At 39.5% G+C, this 21,609-nt stretch overlaps 1 protein-coding gene across 1 annotated transcript in view; it reads right to left on the minus strand.

Moving 5' to 3' along the window:
* Nucleotides 1-21,609, minus strand: part of adarb1b (adenosine deaminase RNA specific B1b) — a 100,336-nt gene that overhangs the window by 68,779 nt on the left and 9,948 nt on the right. The window contains exon 2 of the mRNA XM_058081179.1: nucleotides 1,720-1,771. The gene's annotated coding sequence lies outside the window, so the exon portion shown is untranslated. The remainder of the gene's footprint in view (nucleotides 1-1,719; nucleotides 1,772-21,609) is intronic.

The raw sequence follows: 21,609 nt of genomic DNA on the forward strand, positions 1-21,609 counted from the left end.
TTCTTGTAATCTGTGCTCTTGAAATTGTCGATTGTTTTTTTTTTAATACTTGTTTATATTTCTCCACCGCATTACTGTAATGACTGTTTACTACAATGGTGACAAGCCAGTCAGCTCACCCAGCTGGTTTGCTGTGCTGCCACAGAGACATAAATTAAGGCAGGCATGTCATCCTCACAGTTTACTTGAAAGTCCATTGGTGGCGAGACATGGTTTCAAGAAAGCTCATTAGAAAAATATTGATCCCTCCAACATTGTCGTTTTATAAGCACCTCACAGCCTGGCCTAAATTCAAATAGAATCTACTCGCCATATCTAGAGGTAACAGATGGTACACTGCATTACGTCCGCAAATGACATTCAAGTGACTGTCAACGGTTTGTGGTCACAATCAACACACAGCTATTGATACGATCAGTTTCCTTTGTCTGTGTCGGGGCAGTAACCCACTAAGTAGAGAAGAAGTTGCTGGGTAAAATGACTGCTGTTTGTGGCACAATCCACTTTGCTTGGGAATGGTATCACACAGCATGTCATAATTTTACAATCAAATGTCTCAGACTTGGAAAATTGTTGGCTTTGTCGGTGGTCTACTCTTTCCTGAGAGTCATTCAAGTTAAGACTGCATGCATGCACTTTAAACAAGTGTTTTTTTTTCAGGTTGCAAGACAAGGTGGTGAATGACTGTTCTCATGTGTACTGGGTGTGCACTTAAACATTCATTAAATAACCATCTCAAATAACTAAGTAAATGAGTCAAAAGGAAGCAGACAGATTGGTGACACGATTACATACAGTAAATGGATAAATGGATTCCCACGGTGTAGAATTCATCCTGACAAAGTAGAGTTGAAGGTTTGGAATTCAAGTGAGCAACAAAGCGAAGAGTGACAAAAAGGGATAGGGAAGCCTGAGGGTCCCCTGATATTTTAGCCAGTCTAAAAATAACCTCGCTGAAGCAGAGTTATGAAATGTACCCATCTAGAAGGGGAAAAAAAGAAAAGGTGCAGTGCACATCGTGAATGTGGAAAGAGAGAAAAAACAGATTCATGCTTTAGTAACAGGTAAAGGTGTATAGCACTGTTGAAGAACGAAGACTAGGGATGCTCCGATAGCTGGTATCTGCCAATATCAGTGAAAAAGGACAGTATCAATATCAGCCGATACTTGCTTGAAAACGCTGATGCAGCATCGAGAACAAGCATGTCTGCCATGTGTGAGACTTCCTGTCTTTGTGAGAGTGACCCAATCCAATCCATCAAACAAGGCACCACCACACCCCAAGAGCAGACGAGCTGATGCCAAATGCAAAGCCTAAATACTAATGCACCATTTTTTCATTTGTACAAACATTAATATTAGATCAGAACAGTTATCAAAAACACTTAAAACACTTTATTTTATACAATGAAAGTAAGATTTAATCTGTTTTGTGTTCCTCTGGATGTCAAGTGAGCATTAACATAAAAAATGACCCATATCCCCCATATCTGCAACAACAATACAAACAAACCCTGCAGTGTGCTCAATTTTTACAGATTTGTTTTGGTACTCATTAGTCATTTCTGTCCTCTCATATATGGCAACAGTCCCAAATATATCTCAAGTCGTGCAAGTTATTTGAGCTGCTCATTATCCCACTGCTTCATTTGTAAGTCATACTGTGTGGGCCCATTCTGCATAAAAATAACATCTGAAACGTGGACATTCTCAACTCACTGTTGCGTAGTTGGGGAGACTGCAGTTTGGTTTTCCAATCCTTTTCGTCAACCTGTTAGAAAACAGAAAAAAATTATAAAACAAACACACCCTCAATTCTTTTTATATTAAACAACATGTATAATTGTCCATAGGTATGAATGTGAGTGTGAATGGTTGTTTGGCTGGCGACCAGTCCAGAGTGTACACCGCCTCTCGCCTGAAGACAGCTGGATTAGGCTCCAGCATGCCACGCGACCCTTGTGAGGATAAGTGGTATAGAAAATGGATGGATTTATATTATTATAGAACAACATGCCCAAGCCGAGATTCGAACCCAATCTCCTGACTGTGTGGCCAACATGCTTACCACTTGTCCACCGTGTGGCACTAAATTGACATATTTCCTCATAATATTTTAAGAATCTGTTCTCATGACTCATGACTTCTTTCTTGTGTCTGAACGCACTGGCTCTATCCATCCATCAATCAATTTTCTATGCCGCTTATCTTCACTAGGGTTGCGAGGGTATGTTGGAACCTATCCCAGCTGACTTTGTCCGAGGCATTGGCTCCATACAAAATAAAAACAGAAGAGAGTGAGCATCCTGTCAGCTATTAAGCCTCTTTGCACCAGTAGCGGGTCTACATGAGTGCTATCAGTTAGCAAGCAGACGTGGATATGAATGAAGGCACAAAGGCAAGAGTTCGGAAGCCGAATGCGACAGTTCCAGTATGGCTGTGTAGCAAAGTCTTTCTCCAGAGAGCTTACTGAGGCTTTTTTATATTGTTAGTATGTTTGTATGCAGTTTAACATTATTCTTGTAAAAATATAAAATTTTTCTGCTGTTTGTTGCTAAAATATCTTTTAAAATGTGCCGCGAGCCAAAACTTTGGACACCCCTGTTATATAATATCTATATTATTTTATTGACAGTCAATTACTTCATAGAGCATTGATATAATGCTGAAACATGGCTTCATCTCAAATACAGAGTGTCGTGACAGATTCAAACAAGTTTTGAGTTTTTATAAAAATGACCCAAAGCAAAACCAAGCCGAGAAACCACCACAAATCATTAAATCTTCTTGGATCTCCATGGCGTAAGAGTAAAGTGCTGTCCAACCTCCTGCTCCTGCCCCGGGCATCTCAACTCTATCCAGTATCAACAGCAATAATGCTGCGAAACTGCAGCTCTGGTGAGAGAGAGGCAGTAAACTACAAGTCATTGTCATCCAATCAGAGCAATCGCTGGGGTTCAACATTTACAAGCACAAAAACAGATGGAGATTTTGAAAAGATGTATCACCAACTGTGCTCTGGTCGTTCTCTGAGAATTCACATTCAAAATACATCAGAGATTCAATAGGCAATTAGTCGAACATGAAAAACTACTACAAATGGTCATGTACCATACACGAAATGCATACAAATATAGAAAATTAAATGGTGTGGTCACGTACTATACACCTGGGCTTATGGACAGCGGTGTAGAAAAGAGACATGCCGTCTTCTGCATGTTCATACCTGCCGTGAGTGTCTTCATCTATATTCATAACCTCCGCAGCGGTCCAATACAACACTTATGGATTTCTCTTGAATCACCTTTTCAAAGTTTGCGTAAATTTGCATATTATGATGTCCATTCTACTGCCTTCAACTTCATTCATTTTAATTAAGTAGCCTTTGGGTTTTATATGCTCTATATTGTATTGTACCGCTCTGGTATACTTTATTTATTCATTCATTTTCTATTCCGCGTATCCTCACGAGGGTCGCAGGAGTGCTGGGGCCTGTCCCAGCTGTCTTCGGGCGAGAGGCAGGGTACACCCAAGATTGGTTGCCAGCCAATCACAGAGCACATATAGACAAACAACCATTCACACTCACATTCATGCCTATGGACAATTTGGAGTCACCAATTAACCTAGCATGTTCTTGGAAGGTGGGAGGAAACCGGAGTCCCTAGAGAAAACCCACGCATTAATGGGGAGAACATGCAAACTCCAAACAGAGATGACCGAGGGTGGACTCGAACCCAGGTCTCCTCGCTGTGTAAATAATATTAAAAGAGACTTTATGCAGCTAGCTCCACCAGCTCGCATGTTAGCCATACTGGTAAAAAAAAAACAGGTTGTACGAAAAGTCTATAATTTTCACAATTACAAATTCTACTGCATAAAACTGGCATAAATTGTAGTTTGGCCCAAATAAAATGATTGGTCACTCGCTGCTGACACTCAGGGCTCCTCCCTTTGGAGATTTTGGAGTAATGATAATTCTGGAAAAAGTGATGAAAAGCAAAAAAAAAAAAAAAAAACAAAGTCACTTACAAAACCTTTGTTAAACACTTTGTTGTAATGGATTGAGACCGACTCAAGAAGGCACATGTACAGGCTCAGATAAAGTTGGCCAAGGAATATCAATGACTCAGTGAAGGCTTAAGAGAGTGTGATATGGTCGGAGCTCTTTGAAATCAACTTTGACAGACAAATGCTAAATATAACCCCAGGGACACCACCCCTCTGCTCAGGGTGCAGGAACAAGTCACTGTATAACCAAATGGCCAAAAACATATAGCCAAGTAAAAAACTTGTAGTATATGTACATCACAGTGCGCATGTCCAAATTGTGCTTAGCCATATATATATATATTTCTTTTTCATGGGAATTCAAATGGAATCACTTCCACAGCGTGACACCAAAAGTCTCAAAAATGTTAACATCAAACCCATTTTTAGAGTCAATTCTAGTTGTACATGCAGAAAACAATTGTAAATGACAAAGGTCATTTACTTTACTTGCCACAAAGGGGGAACCACATTATAATTGTGCATTAGAAAGCACATATTTGCAGAAATGGAGTGTGATGACCTGACCCAGTCCTGAAACTCCTCCAAGCAGTAGCAAAGAATTTGCATTATGTGATTTATCCCGACATTCATTGTTACTAAAATGCTAAGCCTGTTGCAAACACTACAAGATCTGCAATTGTTATTGAACATGGCTCCTAATTCTGTTGTTTTTGGCCAAAGGCTGCATTCTAAAGGAGCAAACACTGCAGTTGCACACAAGTAAACCAAACCTAAAAAAACATGTCAGTTGTGATAATTAACAACAACAAATGGTCAGTTATTTAATGCCAATGAGTCAGCCAAGTACCAAAAGTTGCCAATTCCCTAATGAGCTTCAGTCGGCTTCTGAAACAGTAAGAAAATAACATCTCATAAATGGCACCTTCTGTTAATCAAATGTGCCCTGAGCTAATTTAAAATTTAAACACTGGGCAATTAGCCATATTTTAAGTTCCCTTGGCATCTGACATTCCCTAAAGGCTAAATAGACTTGAAAATAAATACAAGCTGGCATAAGAGTCTGCACATATAAGTAAGAGTCTAATACTGGGAACTTACTGCAGTAATTCATATTTCAGTTGAGGAGTGGTGGTGAACCAAAACTGTCCAGTACTGTCAAAAAAATGAGACAATGCAAGACAGCCGTGTAATTACCTAGAAAAATATATTACTGTATTGTTATTTTAGGTTAACCAGGACCAAAAGTACCATGCACCCAAGCCAGTAAACAGAGATATACAGATATGTGTCAAGGGTATTCTAAGACGTCTGCTGTGACAGATTTCTGCAACAACAGTGGCCAAGAAACACATTGTGTAAGATAAATCAGATGCAGATGCGTATGATAAGGGTTGAGGATTTTCCAAGTATTTCAAATAGATCGATACTGTCTGCTGTGTTTATGGTATCTTGTTGCATGCTGGCTACATCAGATATCAAAGCATCCCCAGTGACCTTGAAACAATGATATTGTGATATCAAGTGAGTCATGGGGGGGGGGGGGGGGGGGGGGCAGCCTTCAGTCACAATTAATAGAGGAGAAAGATGGAGTTAGCAGACGAATGTGATGCTTTTTGACCACTGCAAAAAGGTCAATGGATGATGTTTGTTTTGTCTACTGCATTACAGCACTGTAAAACCAAACCTTGTAAGTAATTGTATGCTTCAGTTAAATACTGTGGTTGTATTTGAAAATGATTGCAGGTGTAACTAACAATTTAAATGATGCTCAGACACCGATTTGTTGCATTGCAAGTCGGCATCATTATGCAAACGGCATGACAGTTGACGACTTTCGGAGTATGTTGGATTCCAAAAAGCTTTTGCTTCTGAAAATTGAAGTCAGGGATTAGAATGGGAGTCACATCCAGGGGAAGCAGTAAAGAGGGGAAGTGAATGACTCACTCCCACTACCAAGATATCTTTAGGGAATTAACATTCTTGCCAACTGAATGCAGCTAACACAGGCTACCAGTCGGAGTATGCAAATTTTGTTTTGAATTGCAGAAAATAAAAAGGTTGACTTTTCTGTGATAAATATAATAAATCTTCTATCTTTTTATTTTTATTTTTTACGTAATCACCCTACTCTTAATGTCAAAGTGTGACATAAACACAGGTATGAAATCAGAGGAAAAAGGAAAAAGTGGGTTATGCTTTGTTGACAGAGCAGCACCTCAGTGCAGCAATGGAAGCATGTCAGACAAACCTCCACTGGGAGTATGAATTCACAACAACAATTCCTTATTTATAAATTCAATGTTTTTGTAGTTGGAGCATACATATTTACACTTCTGTTACCTAAGAAAAGTAACCCTAATAACAAGAAATAAGACATATTATTGCATATATTAATGCATATTACAGGGCTGTGCTAACCAAGTGGTTAGCATAGACCAGGGGTGCTCACACTTTTTCAGCATGCGAGCTACTTTTAAAATGACCGAGTCAAAATGATCTACCCACTACAAAAATGCAAAACATCTATTTATTTTCAAATGTATTGAGGATTATTTGTACGTACAATGTATGTTGATGTACCTTACATAACCAAATGAGCCAATATTGCAAAACACACATAATTAACTATTAACATTTTTTGTAATTACCTGAGTTTACTTTGATGACTTGCACTGAATTGAATCAGCCAGGGATGCATAGTCCGGATAGTAGCTGCTGATAGCCAGGTTAGCCAGGCAAACGCACTTCGAAAAAGACATTGTGGAAAAAAAAAGTCCACCTCCCATTCCGTATGGAAGTGATATGTTTTTGCCTTTTTACTTGGTCCAGCTACTTCACTCATTTTAGTGACCATAAACTTTAGCGAGGGCTTAAAATCTAACGCAATTCGCCGACTAGCTTAGCACTTTGCATCGTTGTTTACGCATGAGCGGTGACCTAAAGGTCAAAATTCAGTTGTCATCTGATTGGTTGTCCTGTATGTCAATCAAGTAACGGGGATGGATGATAGGCTGACATCGTAGGTTCTGCTGCACTTAGAGACGTTGTTTGATTTGATTGGTCACCCGAAGGGCAACATTCAGTTGTCATCTGAATGGCTGCCCTGTATATCAATCAAGTGACGGCATTGATGCTGGGATGATATTTTTTTAATGTCACGCCGCGATCGACCAGCGATCGACCAGTACCACCTCCGCGATCGACCGGTAGCTCGCGATCGACTTAATGAGCACCCCTGGCATAGACCATACACCACACAGCCAGGATATCGGGAAGACCCGGCTTCGATTCTCCACTTGGACGTCTCTGTGTGGAGTTTGCATGTGTGTCGGTTTTCTCCGGGTACTCTGGTTTCCTCCCACCTTCCAAAAACATGCTAGGTTAATTGTTGACTCCAAATTGTCCATAGGTATGAATGTGAGTGTGAATGGTTGTTTGTCTATATGTGCCCTGTGATTGGCTGGCGACCAGTTCAGGGTGCTGTCCCGAAGACAGCTGGGATAGGTTCCAGTACCCTCCAGTACCCTCCACGACCCTCGTGAGGTTAAGCGGTAGAAAATGAATGAATGAATTTGGGTAAATAAAATTTATCTTCTGCAGGAAAATGTGAATATGAATATATATTTATTATTTTCTTTAACCAAAAAAATGCAAGGATTCACGGTAAATTGTTCTGCAACAGCACACGTCATTAAACCTGGAGGTGTATCATGATATAAAAGAACCAAATGGCTTAACCACATAAGACTAATTGCTCATTGCCAAAGGGAAAGCAGAGACAACATAAATAATTAGTCCCCATCAAATGTAAACATCTAAATGACATAATTGATTGTGACATGACTGTAACTATAACACATGCACACGCATTATGCCTTAACATGCAAGGATGGCCTGAGTTTCCCGCGAGTCAAATGTCATGTTAGGCGAGGATCTAGTCCGTAAAAACACTGCATTTTTCTCTCCCTAAGCTACTGCACATACAGAGTGACACATGGGATTTTTTTCATACATTTCTGTTCTGTTTGCAAAGCAGGAAAGTGAAACTGTTGAGAAGAAAATAGAAAGATGACTTTGAAAGTTGAGTTCTGACCCATTTGCACAGCTGGACATGTGGAAAACCAACATTGATGTTGAGTCCTGATTAACCCTCTGGCTTTTGTACACAGTATAGATTATGAGTCACAAGCGCTCATTAGAGAAGGAATAAGCAGAGCAGCTACATAAAGAGGTCATTTGCATTTGACTGCTCCCATCACATACATTGTGAGCCAATCCTGTCACCTTGGGCAAGACTGCATGGATTTATGGAAGGGTGTGTTGAAAATGGTAATGGTTAACATGCTTTATATATGGAAGGAAAATAATAAAGAATGTGTAATAATAAATACAGTCGCACATATACACATGCAGCATAAATACAGTTGTCATATATCCTGTTTATGTTTTGGAGAGTGTCTTATGATGCAGAATAGACCAAGTTAACTATGTTAGTGAGTCAACTTGCTAAAGTGAGTGTTATCGTCAGGTAAAGTACACAGCATTACGTTAGCTGGATATTTGAATTGGCCACCATTTATTGTTTTTGTTTCGTTTTGTTTGTTTTGAACTAGTGCTGCAGCTATTGAATATGTTAGTATTTTTTTGTCTTTCGAAGGCTATATTATTAATGTTTTGGAAAAGGTGTATGTTGAACAAAATAACAAACAGACAGCAAAAAACACAATGATGTACTATAACTAACAGAAAAATACAACTTTTACTGAAGTTGCAGAGTATAAGGGTTTTACTGACTTTCATGGAGGTAACACAACAAAAACTAATGACACCACTCGTCACTCAGTCGCGCACTAATAAATGAACAAACAAGTTAATGAGAAAAAGATATTCTGCAAGATTATATATATATATATATATATATATATATATATATATATATATATATATATATATATTCCCTTCTGTTCTGCAGTAAGAAACATTAAGACACAAAAGAAAGAGGAAAAAAATACAAACACTTAAGCAACGTTATATTACAATTCGGTTGGTCTGCTAAACACAGCAGTTGGGTTGAATTAGCACACATCCTTTATAACCTGAAGGGTTTAGCAGTCGCTCCTCCTGCACTGTTAGCAACACACTGTGTACTGTAAACAAACAAATGAGGTCTTGTCTTCAACTCTTTACTGAATATAAAAAGACCTATAATTCAGGCTCAGACTATGTATGTGTCTGAGAGAGCTATTACTGTATCTCCTTGTGATCCGGAACACAAATGATATCCCGTTCATGCTCGTTTGAATCATGGTACCTTGTTTAACCTGCCAACCACTAAGTGGTCGGTCGTGGCCTCTGATGCCACTGGCAGATGGTGTGATGATTTGTACAAGGACGAAAGAAATAAATCACAATAAAAACCATGTTCATAATGTGCTAAGCCTATGCTATTTCAGCCAGAAGGGACATTTGATAGAGAAGGTATCTGTGGAACAAAACACATTTATACCAGTTCTCGTTTAGAGGATCTAAACAGGATAATCTGTCTTGCAAGAACAGGGCAGCCAGAAGCCAATGAGACTGAACTATAGCATTGACCTATAGCACTATTAATGACAAGAGAATAATATGCAGGATATCCAACACCAGCATTTTGATAAACAAGGTGAGAAAAAAAGAATTGTTGTAAAAACACAGTGTAGATATCATCTTGTCCCTTCTGCCACATAGCTGTCCGTCAACAATCAAGTCTTCAATCATAGTAAAATTGATGCCAAGTGCTCATTTATCCCTTTCATTCCTCAATTACTGTATATGCATTTCAAAATGCTTGTAGGTCACAGGAGGACAATGTCGCAGGATAACCGAAACAGTGAAGAGACAGTGAGGGAGCTGTGTGCAAAAGAGTGTGAGTAATAATGCTTGTGTAATGCTTTAGAAGCTGTATGATTAATAGCACGACCATTTCTGTGCCTTTCTTGTTCTTTACATGTTTGCCTCCTTTGCAATACTTTGTGTGTAAGCATTCCAACACCTGTGTTTTAGATTTCTCCATATTTCATATGTCCCATTATCAGGTTACTGCGCATCCAGATGGCCAGTTATGAGGGGAAGGCTTGGTGGAAAAAAACGGTGTGTCCCCAATTGAGGGGTTTATTCCTTCAAAAGATTTATTTCAAAAGCGATTACATCACAGCAGTATGACAACTCATTTTTGAGGCTCCTTGTTCAGTAGCTGACTAATGCGGCCTTCTTTTATTGGAAAATGACATAGCCTCCATGGTCCAATCTATGCCAAAATTGGTTTTGAACAAATACAAAGCAGTACTGCTTGGAAAGTCACATCAAAGCTAAACTGCTTAAATTTGTGCTGTTGCTTTTGTTTAAAATGTCACTACCGTGGAATTTTAACTGGATTCTCAAAGCCCAATACTTTAAGGTTCAACATTTTTCACATCAAACCACTATGACATGTCAGCATACAGCGCAAAAACATCATCATCTAAAAAATATTAAACATTCATTCATTTTCTACCGCTTTTTCCTCACAAGGGTCGCAAGGGTGCTGGAGCCTATCCCAGCTGTCTTTGGGCGAGAGGCGGGGTACACCCTGGACTGGTGGCCAGCCAATCACAGGACACATATAGACAAACAACCAATCACACTCACATTCATACCTATGGACAATTTGGAGTCACCAATTAACCTAGCATGTTTTTGGAATGTGGGAGGAAACCGGAGTACCCGGAGAAAACCCACGCTTGCACAGGGAGAACATGCAAACTCCATACAGAGATGGCCGAGGGTGGAATTGAACCCTGGTCTCCTAGCTGTGAGGTCTGCGCGCTAACCACTAGTCCGCCGTGCCCCCCAAATATTAAACATTAAAATTCTATTGTAACAGATGCTCCTTCCATACTTGACCTTTTCTTAATTGTAACTGGTGATATCGGAATCAGAAATTGAGAGTTGGACAATATCGGCATTTCGGTTTTTGGCAAAAAAGCCAATAGAGTATTTACTTTACAATTATGTTGTATACTTTTCCGTCTGTGAAGTTCACATTTCTAGCTTCCCCTTGTTGTTCCCTTGCTCTTTTTTTCTACTGAATGGCTCACTGAGTAAAAGCACTAATGAGCAGTTGCTCATTATTCCAATTAAGAAACATATGTGCTGATTGTTGAGGTTCCCTCAGTACGATCTTTCCAAGAATATTGTGCACTGTGCCAGAACAAGATATGGAATTTGGTAAGGAACTAACATGTCATGGTTGGGATTTGAATGGGAAACGTATTATTTTAAATAACACATCCATATGGTTCGGGCCCCACACTGCAGGCCTTTTTACTTTCAATAAACTGACACTTTTCAAATAAATGGCAGGTCGGTAAGTCTATAACCTGTGCATGTTGGCCACCCCACGGGGTGGGCCAAAGTGCTGCCTAATAATGAATAATGCAGAAACGCCACTGCAAAAATAAACGCATACTGTCAGAAGGGATCAAGAGGGGGAGCCAGGAGAGGGATGATCCAGCAGCTAAGACAAGGTCCGGTGAGTTGACTTCTTTGAATTTAATGAGTGATTTAGGCCTGAAGATACTCTGCATGTCCATTTGCTGAAGTATCATTATGAGCCTTTTACTTAAAGCAAGCATTATACAGCAGGTTTTCCATCAGCTTTTTTTTCTTTCTTCCAATGCTCTCCTCTTTTCTTCTTTTTTTTCATTCATTTGATGTTCCTCCGCCTAATCCTCCCTGGGCTGTCGACCTCACAGAGACAGGACACACTTAACCATTCAGCCGTAGATATTCATTCACAAAGCAGAGAAAGCTTCCCTTGTTCAGTGAACATAAGCGCATGTGCATATGTGTGTTTACGTTAAGTATGTGTGTTCCGTAGTACAGCGTGATATCAGCTTTGCCAGCTGCTGGGAGAGGATTGTGTGCATCCACTACATTGTGGTAGTGAATTAAGTGTTGCTCTTGTTGTGCTCGACTCGGTTATTATCTTTTACCAATGAATTGGAGCTGAAGTGATTCAGAGAAGAGGGTGAATTATTCCAAGATTTCAAAGGAAATGTCACCCATATTTCATAGAAAATAATGTGTTTACAACAAGCCCTCTAGATAGTGCCATACCAATCTAACCAGGTCACACAAGTGCATTTAGCCTTAAGTCTTATAATGGTCCATTGAGCAGGACCTTTTCTTTTTTAGAAGAAGAAGAAAATGATATTTTTAAATGTGCTAGAGAGACTAAAGTGTTTCCCATACCGTTATAATTAGGGGAGCACACTGCACCTTGTTGATTTTATGTTATTGTATTTTCTGTATCATACCGACAGAACAGGTCTACACTTTGCAATTTAATTAGTACAAACACTGAACTAACGTAGCCCCAGTGCAATATTTAGATAAGAGTTGCAACAATTAATAGATGAATCAATGATTAATCAATGACAGCAACTACTTTGGTATTCGATTAATGATTAATGTGAATTAAAACAAGATATTCACACAAATCAGATTTGACTTTGATATGTGGTTTGAACAAACCACTAACTGTTTGTGTTAGATATTTTTATTATTGATTTGATTTGTCTATGTCCTAGCCGATTACTCGATTAACACGCTTCAGATTAACCAACTGACAAAATAATCATTTGTTGCAGCCATAATTTAGATTTGGATTTGTCATTCCCAAATTTTGTCACCCTCAGTGCCTGAACTTGAACATGCATGACAAGACACTAAGCACCTGATGCCCAAAAGCTGAGCTCTTGGTTTTGCCGTTTATGTTCCCACAACAGCATGTGTTAGTTTAGCGGATGTGCTCTCATCTACTCCCAGGGAAAATATACAACTTAAAAATGTTGGCACAATAATCACACTTAATCACCGAACATCTCATCAAGCATCAACTTCTAACCTGGAAAGAGAATGTTATTTATTCTCAAAGCTGATTCTGTGTCTTATATGCATTGAAAGCATATACAGTACAGGTTCATTCCAGATATTCATAATATCTGGATGCTCTTTTAATCCAAAATTGTACTTCTTTAGAGGTTTTGGTTTTGGTTCGACCCTTTGAAACATATTTGGCTTTGGGTTTTTGTTTTGTTTTTTCCATTTTGTCAAAATGCCATACCTAAAAATGTATATTGTGGGGGGCAAAGTGATGTCACTGTATGTCATTTATTTTGCAACTGAAGAGATCCAGTGTACTGTATCTTACCAGACATGCTAAAAAAGATAAGAAAAGATATAAAATAAAGTTTAAAGCCTTCTCCTGTTATGGCTAAAATTCCACCATGCAATGCTACATGTATAATTCGTTCAAGCGCTTTTAGAGTCCACTGAAGCGTGCGTGAGATATCACTTTTGACACATGGACAAACAATGAAGAACGACCTTGAGGCAATTGGAGTAACTGTAAAAATGGCAGGACAGAGTGATAGGAAATAACCATGGCTCCTGCAGTTTCAATTGAATCATGATCAAATGGATAAAAGGAAATTCATTTTACTTTCAATGTAATGGCCATAAGGGAGGACAGAAGAGGGCATGGGTAGATGGCTGTTAGGGTACATCTGTAATACAGAATACACATACTGTATCAAAAAGCCCTCAAAGAACCCACCTCTCTAGAACCAGTGACTTATAATGTCCATAAGGCATCAAATGCAGCTACAAAATTGGACAAGCAGAATTAATTTAAAGAGGATTGTCTGGAATTGGATATATTATTAATATGGAATGGATGGAGGTAGGATTAAATAAACTCATTGTGTAGAATACAACCGCTACAAAAAGGTCCAAGTATACTGTATATCACAATGTTTTTTCCCCACACTACTAATGCACTTGGATTGAGCATCAATGCTGTACATATTTGAGAGAACTCAGTGGACATCATGTGATTATTGGGTGATTATCCAGTGTGGCCGACATCATCTTTGTTCTCTCATCACTAGATAAAAAGGGGTCCATGTGTTGCCAGGGTTGTAAATGTGGTTTGAGTGATGAAATATCAGTGCATTATCAGTACATTCACAGCTGTCCAACTGTTATCAATAGTGTCAGGTCTGAATGGGCCCACTGATTGAACATCTGGAGGGGAGCAGGTGTTACATTTACTGCACTGTCCAATCTGACAGCTTCGTTTCCTGTTTCCTGTATGTATTTACAACTGTGAAATCTCTTCTATAGGTTGAGCATGAAAGAAAACATTTCTGCAAATGTAAAACACAAATTATACATCTGTCTTTCAAGAATATTTCTCACATTTGGTGCACAGCAGGTCAATGTAATTGCAAAGTGGCAGCGCATTGGGCTATAACTCTAATCCTTATGGCAGTAGGAATTTTTAATTAGACTCATTGACTATGGCCACAAGAAAAGGAGTATTTTAAACACATTTTCATATTGCTTTTGGCCTTGTGTCCACATGTGAGTGTAGGAGAAACTGAGCTTTTATAAAAATACACCCTCAAAAACTCAGGTTTCAGTCTTTGTATACGGACAAGTAAAACTGAGCTTTTTGATACACAGATTGGCAGGTAAACACACACTCCAACGTTCCTTCACCCGTGAACAAGATCCTGAGATATTTGAACGCCTCCACCTGGGAAAAAAAAAAACTCACTCCCAACCCAAACGGTGCAATCTACCCTTTTTCCGGCTGAGAACCATGGCCTCACATTTGGAGGTGCCAAGTCTCAATCCAGAAGCTTCATGCTCAGCAGCAAACGACCCAAGTAAACACTAAAAGGTCACAGCCTGATGAAGCCGTAAGGACCACATCATTGCAAATAGCAGAGATGACATCCTAAGGCCCCGAAACTGGACATGCTGAATGCCTTGGCTGTACATTTAAATTCTGTCCATAAAAATAATGAACAGGACTGGTAAGAAAGGGCATTCTTGGCTAAGGCCACAATGAACAGCCTCAGCTTACTGCGGACTACTGGACTTAATGCAGACCGAATGGCACATTGTCGCGTGCCACCAACCCAGAGACAGGGTCAAATGCCTTTGGACCCACACGGACCCACTTGTACTCTTGCAAAGGTTTAGAGCTCATCCAGTGTTCCACAACCAGAAGGAAAACCACTTTGCACCACCTGAAGCCGAGGTTTGACTAACAGTCATACCCTTCTTTCCAACACTCTGGAATAGACCATCCCATGTCGTCTAAAGAATATGATCCCTCGGTAGTTGGTACTCGGGGTGCTCTGATCAGGGTTTTATGCTGCAGACCAAAAATCATGGCCTCACCGAAAGTCACCACCCGGGTTATTACTTTGGCCACTTGGCCTGCCGGTACCCATCAGCACTTACAAGAGTAGTATTCATCTGCTGAGGTATTTTCACCAATAACACAGGAGCTATAACCCAAACACGTCTGCACTGTGCATTCACAGAAACATAGTAATCCAAATAATGCAATAATTAATGTCTTCATATGATTTACTGAGACAGTTCAATTGTTGATAATTGTGCATACAGTAAACAGACAGAGATTTGGACTGCATGATTCCAAAATGTTGAGCTACTTGTGTAGTAAGCACAGACATGAACAAGATATATAAACAAGGCACTTGGAAAATGTCTTTACATCTATATAAGGACTCGGACTTCATGTGAAAAGGTATAATTTAGAGGGTGTAAAATGTTTGTATTGGAACTTGCTAGGCAGCAATAAACACATGAAGGAAAAATGAAACAGACAATATTTCCATTAGTATAAATGAATGTCACAGAAATGCTCTTTGCTAAAGATGCATCCAACGACAGAAAAAATTCAAAATATTTATTAACATGACAGGTGACAGAAAAGTCCACCATTTCATACTTACTGGAGAACTTTCACGGGCTTTGTCATTAAGGCTCTTGACATTTGTGTTATCTTAACAGTTTGTGTAGATCATTCAGTCAATAGGGAATGCAGCTCTTACCATGTATGCTAAGGATTGCCAAGATAGCCATAAAAAAACTCCATCTCGTTGTCCTTACATGATTCACAATTCACCACAGTTACCACTGACAACAGCAGCCGGGTATATTCCCAAGTCATAATTCTATGTAACAAGACCAAACATCAGTGGCTACTTAAGGAATCGGATATCAGCTTCCTCTTAATTGCTTTAAAAAGGAAATATGATCAGATTTGGGGGATGTCATTAAAGGTGGGATGCTGTTAAATGCAATCCATGTCTCCATTCTGAATGGATCTTCATTTCACATCCGCTTGATAACCATCCAGGGGATTCTGATGTGGTGTAATTAATATTGTCGTAATTCACCCTTTTCATTTTTTAAATACAAGGTCATGAAGATGTTGTTAATCAGGTTTTACTTTAGATACAGGAAGGTCAAGAAATTAGAAACAGTGTGATAAATAGTTTTTAAAATATCTGAAATGATTTTTTTTAATATACACATTGTCTCTGCAGCAACAACGAGTGGGTGAGCTGGTTGACTTTGACATTCTAGTGAGATTTCCCAGCCTCACAGCAGCAAAGCAGTCAGAACCTACCAAAGTCACGTGCTTTCCAGATTTGTTATAACACAAGGTGCTCAAAAATGAACATATGTTTTTCATACATGGGTTGTGAGTTTTTGGGCAGAGAGATAAATTGTTGAGTGGGAAAGCATAATTCACCCTCCCTAGTCCACTATATCTGTCATCTTTGTGTTGATATCTCAAATCTAGTGGTTGGAATAATAAAAGTGTTATGCCACATGCAAGGTTTAAACACAACAACCAGCTCTGATTTAGAAGCCATAAGGTATAATTTGCAAATCTTAGTGTCCTGAAAGACGCTACTGCTACAACGCGTTTGAAATTCAATGATAGAAGGCAGCCGTTACAGTCCCTATAGTACATACTTACACTTTGATCATAAGTCATCACTGCAAGTGTCCATTTACAGGATGTTGGTAATTGAAAATCCATCTATCCATCTTCTATGCCGGTTATCCTCACTATTCTGGGGACTACGCCAGCTGTCTTCGGGTGAGAGGCGGGGTACATCCTGAACTGGTTGGCTAATTGAAAATGAACAAACAAATACTGCACATATTCCTTCACTCGGTGGCAAGTTTCTAGTTAATACAAAGTTTACATTCGGTTTGATCTTGACTTATTAATATTGGGCCCTTAATGATTTATTTACATTTTTTCTTTATCCTAGTCTCCTTCAACAGCACAAAAATTCCTGTTTGGAATGTGCACGAAAGCAACAAAAATGGGACACTAAAAGGTGTTTAAAAAAAAAAATAACCTTCATGGTTTTGATGGTTTTCACTGTTACTGGCATCCCACCTGAGATGTTTTTCAGCAGATACAGTCGAGGGGACCGTTGTTAGATCTGGGGGAGGGGCTTTTTCCTTTAATGGAACAATAGAGCTTCAGCTTGTGCAGGGGTGTCAAACAGCAGATGGCTATATGGAGGACATGTTGCAGGGGGCATCCTTCATGATGGAAAGCCTCCGTCTGTGTGGTAATGACTGGGTTTTTCAATTGGACAACGCTGCAGTTCACAATGCCCGCCTGAAAAAGATGTCTTCTACTCTTTTGGACCATCCTGTATGTTCACCTGAACATTTGAAGATGGATGGCAAAGGGAGTTTACAAAAATGGACATCAGTTCCGGGCAGTGGATGCCCTCCATGGAGCCATCTTCAACACTTGAAGCAACATTCCCACTCAACTCCTAGAAACACTGGCATCAAGCATGCCCAAATCAATTTTTGAAGTGATGAACAACAATGGCACAGCAACTTATGGCTGAGTCCTTTTTTGAAAATGTTACTTCTATTTTAGGAAGGTTTCTGGTTTTCTTGAGCTATGGTCTTAAACTTTTGATCAGCTTATGAACAGCCTATTTCAGTTCAACGGTTGTTTGCGATAAACTGCTTACTGGGAAAAAGAAAAGTTGCCTCACTTCCATTTCTTCTTTCTAAGCTCCACTTGGAACCCCCTTAAGATTCAACAGTGCAAAAGTTTTCAAGGGGTCTTAAATTTTTGATCAAGATTAGGCCAAGCTCTACAATGACACAAACACACGCGCACACACACTTGCAAGATGACTGGATTGTGATTGCTCCTCGACAGTTACATTTTATTATTTCCACTCTTCAAAATAGAATCCATTGAAATAATACATCCAAAATAATCCACAAAGCCAACTAATGTAGTCAATTACTCTGAAGCTTGTTTCGATTAGTCGTGCAGGCCCTTTGGGAGACCAAACGAATATGAACGAAACACGGTTTCCCAATGTCAAAGCTCATGAGTGTGAATATCTTGCTTTGCCAAAAACAAATATAATAAGTCTACATTAGTGGATGACTAGGAAAATGAAAAATGTGTCTGGAAAATAGAATAAAATCAGATGATATTCACATTTTTGTAATAATTAAAATAATTATTCCAATACCAAAATTGTTGTCAATTAATTGGATAAATTGATTAATTGTTGCAGCTCTAAAAATACTTTAAACACACGAACATGTACTATGTTTTAAGTAAAGAAACCGTCAATAATGACATAAAGCAACCATCTATCTGTTGGCGTCTGCAAGCCTTTATCTTAGTGGCTTGTTGACTTACAGCTCATATTCTGTGTTTGACATGAATGCACATGGTCTGAACACTCCAAATATTGGGGATTAGTCGCATGCATCAGCAGACCCTGGCAAAGTAAGAAGCATCCGGATTTGCAAGGTTAACTAAAGGACAAGAAGACAGATTAGGAGGCATAGAAAATAAAACCGCACAAGGTCAACCGGAATAGAAGCCGACTGCAAAAGACGGGAGAACTAGTAGAAGAGGGGGTATGAATCAACAAAACTGTGCTGTCAGCATCCCTGAGGCCAGCAGGGAGCGTTAAGTGAGTTGACGTGGGTCGCAAAGTCTCCCTCCCCTCCTTCCTCGTTGGCCTTCTCATCTCTTCCATTTCTCCTTTTGTCTTTTTCATCCATATGGCAGATTCCACCTCTTCCCTTCCCCCCTGCCCTGATGCACACTCCAGTGAAATGGCCTCTCTCCCACACACAAACCCACACTTGCTTGCACAAGCATCCCGCATGAGCCATGTCTTATTTACGGTTCGATTACAGCCAAACGCCCTGCAGGACAGTCTTCCTCTTCCACCTCCCCTTTGCCTTGTGCCCAGATGTTGCTCAAATAATTGGGGAGGAAAAACCTGTTTTGTCCACTGTGGTCATAACCATAAAACGTGTGTTTGATGTAACGATATAACAGCAGTAGTGCTGGGGCGGGAGCAACCAGATATGCATAAATGACCCCATGGCAAACAAGTATTTATTTTAAACAGCTGCAATTCTCAAAGTTTATACACAAAAAAATGCACCTCCTACAGCGGGCTAGCTGCAGGAAGAAATCTCCATGCAACACATCAGTTAAGAGCTGAGGGCTCTGCAGCATGTGCGCACACACACACCTCCACGGAACAAGGTCATAAAATGTGCGCCGATGAGTGAACAGAACCCCTGGGAGGCATAACGCAGAACTATCCCTTCAAAAGGGGTGAGTAATAGAGCTGCTTTATCTTCCTTCCAAAATACACTAGTACTGCTGGATGCTGCAGCATTTCACTGGAGTCTGCAACACTGTGCTTGGCTGCTGGTTGTAAACAGTCAGGATGCAAGGATCCTCTGGGATATGAACACTTCCTTCATCGGGATTGTAGAATGGAGCCAGACTTCATTTGTCATGCTTTTGATGAATAATAAAAAAAAATCCCCGGCTGGCACATGGTGTGCCATCATGTCAATGATCATTGGTGTTGAATGCCCTTTCACAGGTGCAGTTAAGTTTCATAATGGGACAGCTGAGACTCAGGAGGCAGACTAGGTTTACCACTCACAGGGTTGTCACTTCATTCATGCTGTCCATCCATACGAGGGTCCTAAGTGCTTAACCCACCACCCTTCAAGGAAGTGCACAGTCATTGCTTTATGGGTGTGTGTGTATATGGCCGAACACACTATTTGAAAGTGCCTTGTACAGTGGAACCCTGGTTTGTATCGTTAATTCATTTCAGAATGTCCAACTAACTGAAACAGAGGAACATTTTTCCCATCAGAAATAATGTCACTCCAATTAATCGAATCAAAAATATTTCCACAAAATACATTTTTTTATAGTTTTACATGGAGAAAACCATTTGAAATGCATAAATACGTGTCAATGATGAATGAAAGGGATAATGGAACATTTAAAGTGAAGACGTGTTGTTGTCAAAGACAAAATGTTGCGGCGAAATCAACACGTACACCACCTTTGTTTTGCCATCTGTAATTTCTTCAATTCAAGAGTGTTTCTCACCTTAATCTGTTTCTCGTTTCATCATGGCTTCAAAATTACCCAAGAAAGGCCAGCATTTGATTTAAAAAGAAAACAAAAAAAACACCAATTTTTAATTCAAAGAACTCGTAGCAAAACATGAAGTTGATCTGGCTGCCACATTGTGTCTTTGTCAACAATAACGTCTCTAATCATAACCTTAAAGTACTCATGACCAAAACACCTTAATCATGTTATTTCCACTGCGAAAAAATAACATTGAATGGCATTTTTCCTGTATCTGATGTGTGCTCAAATATTGAAATATTTACAATTTTTAAACATTTTAGCCCTTTTTTTCCAGGTCTGGAGCAGGCAAAGCAAGTGATGTCTAAGCCAGACGGTCCTACCTGAAAGTTCCCATTGACTGCAATGCATTCCCTGGTATTATGCTGCAGTTCTCAGTGAATTTCACTGGAACACTCAAGGACACTAAGCTTGTATACATTTCTAAAACATACCATTCACCTTGCCAGATGATCTGCAAACTTTGGGGGAAAATGCTTCAACGCTGCGCCACAGAAGTCAAAAACCCACAAAACATTCAAGATTCAATTGTGGATTTGTGTCATGATCACTTTAAATATTCAGTTATCCCTTTTATTTGTCATTCAAACATTGATCATTGTTTTAAGCATGTAAACCATAATTGTAAAAATCTGTGTTTATAATTGTTTTGTGCTTATAATTTTGAGACTCGCGGCTAACTGTCCTAGTTAGCAAAGAATTGCAGCGTCAACCACTGATCACATCATAGGCAGGCGACAGAGCTGGCATCCAGTTCTGCTTCCACGTAGTAGCTGCTAACAAGGACATGATTATGATTTTAAAAATATATGCATTACAAACACAATTGGATTTAATCAGTTTATTAATAACATAGCAAGATGCTCACCATTTGCTAACCGGACCGTTCACTAAACAGGGTTCCACGGTAACCTGATTTACACAATTTCTAATGGTTTGGTTAGCGTATGTTTGAGTTAGAGTCCTGGATATAATTAATGATGGGCTCCACTGTATATAAAGAACCTGATACTGCGAACGTAGCTAGAAGAATATCAGCAAACGTAGCCAAAAGAATGTCAGCAAATGTAGTTGTCATAGCCACACAATTAGTTACCAAACGTCCATTTCACTATAACATCATACTTGTCTGGAGAAGGGAGTTCATTACAACCTCATAAAATCAACACTCATGATAATAGCGACCGAGAAGTTAT

The sequence above is a fragment of the Doryrhamphus excisus genome, chromosome 9 (assembly GCF_030265055.1).
Source record: "Doryrhamphus excisus isolate RoL2022-K1 chromosome 9, RoL_Dexc_1.0, whole genome shotgun sequence".
Taxonomy (NCBI): Eukaryota; Metazoa; Chordata; class Actinopteri; order Syngnathiformes; family Syngnathidae; genus Doryrhamphus; species Doryrhamphus excisus.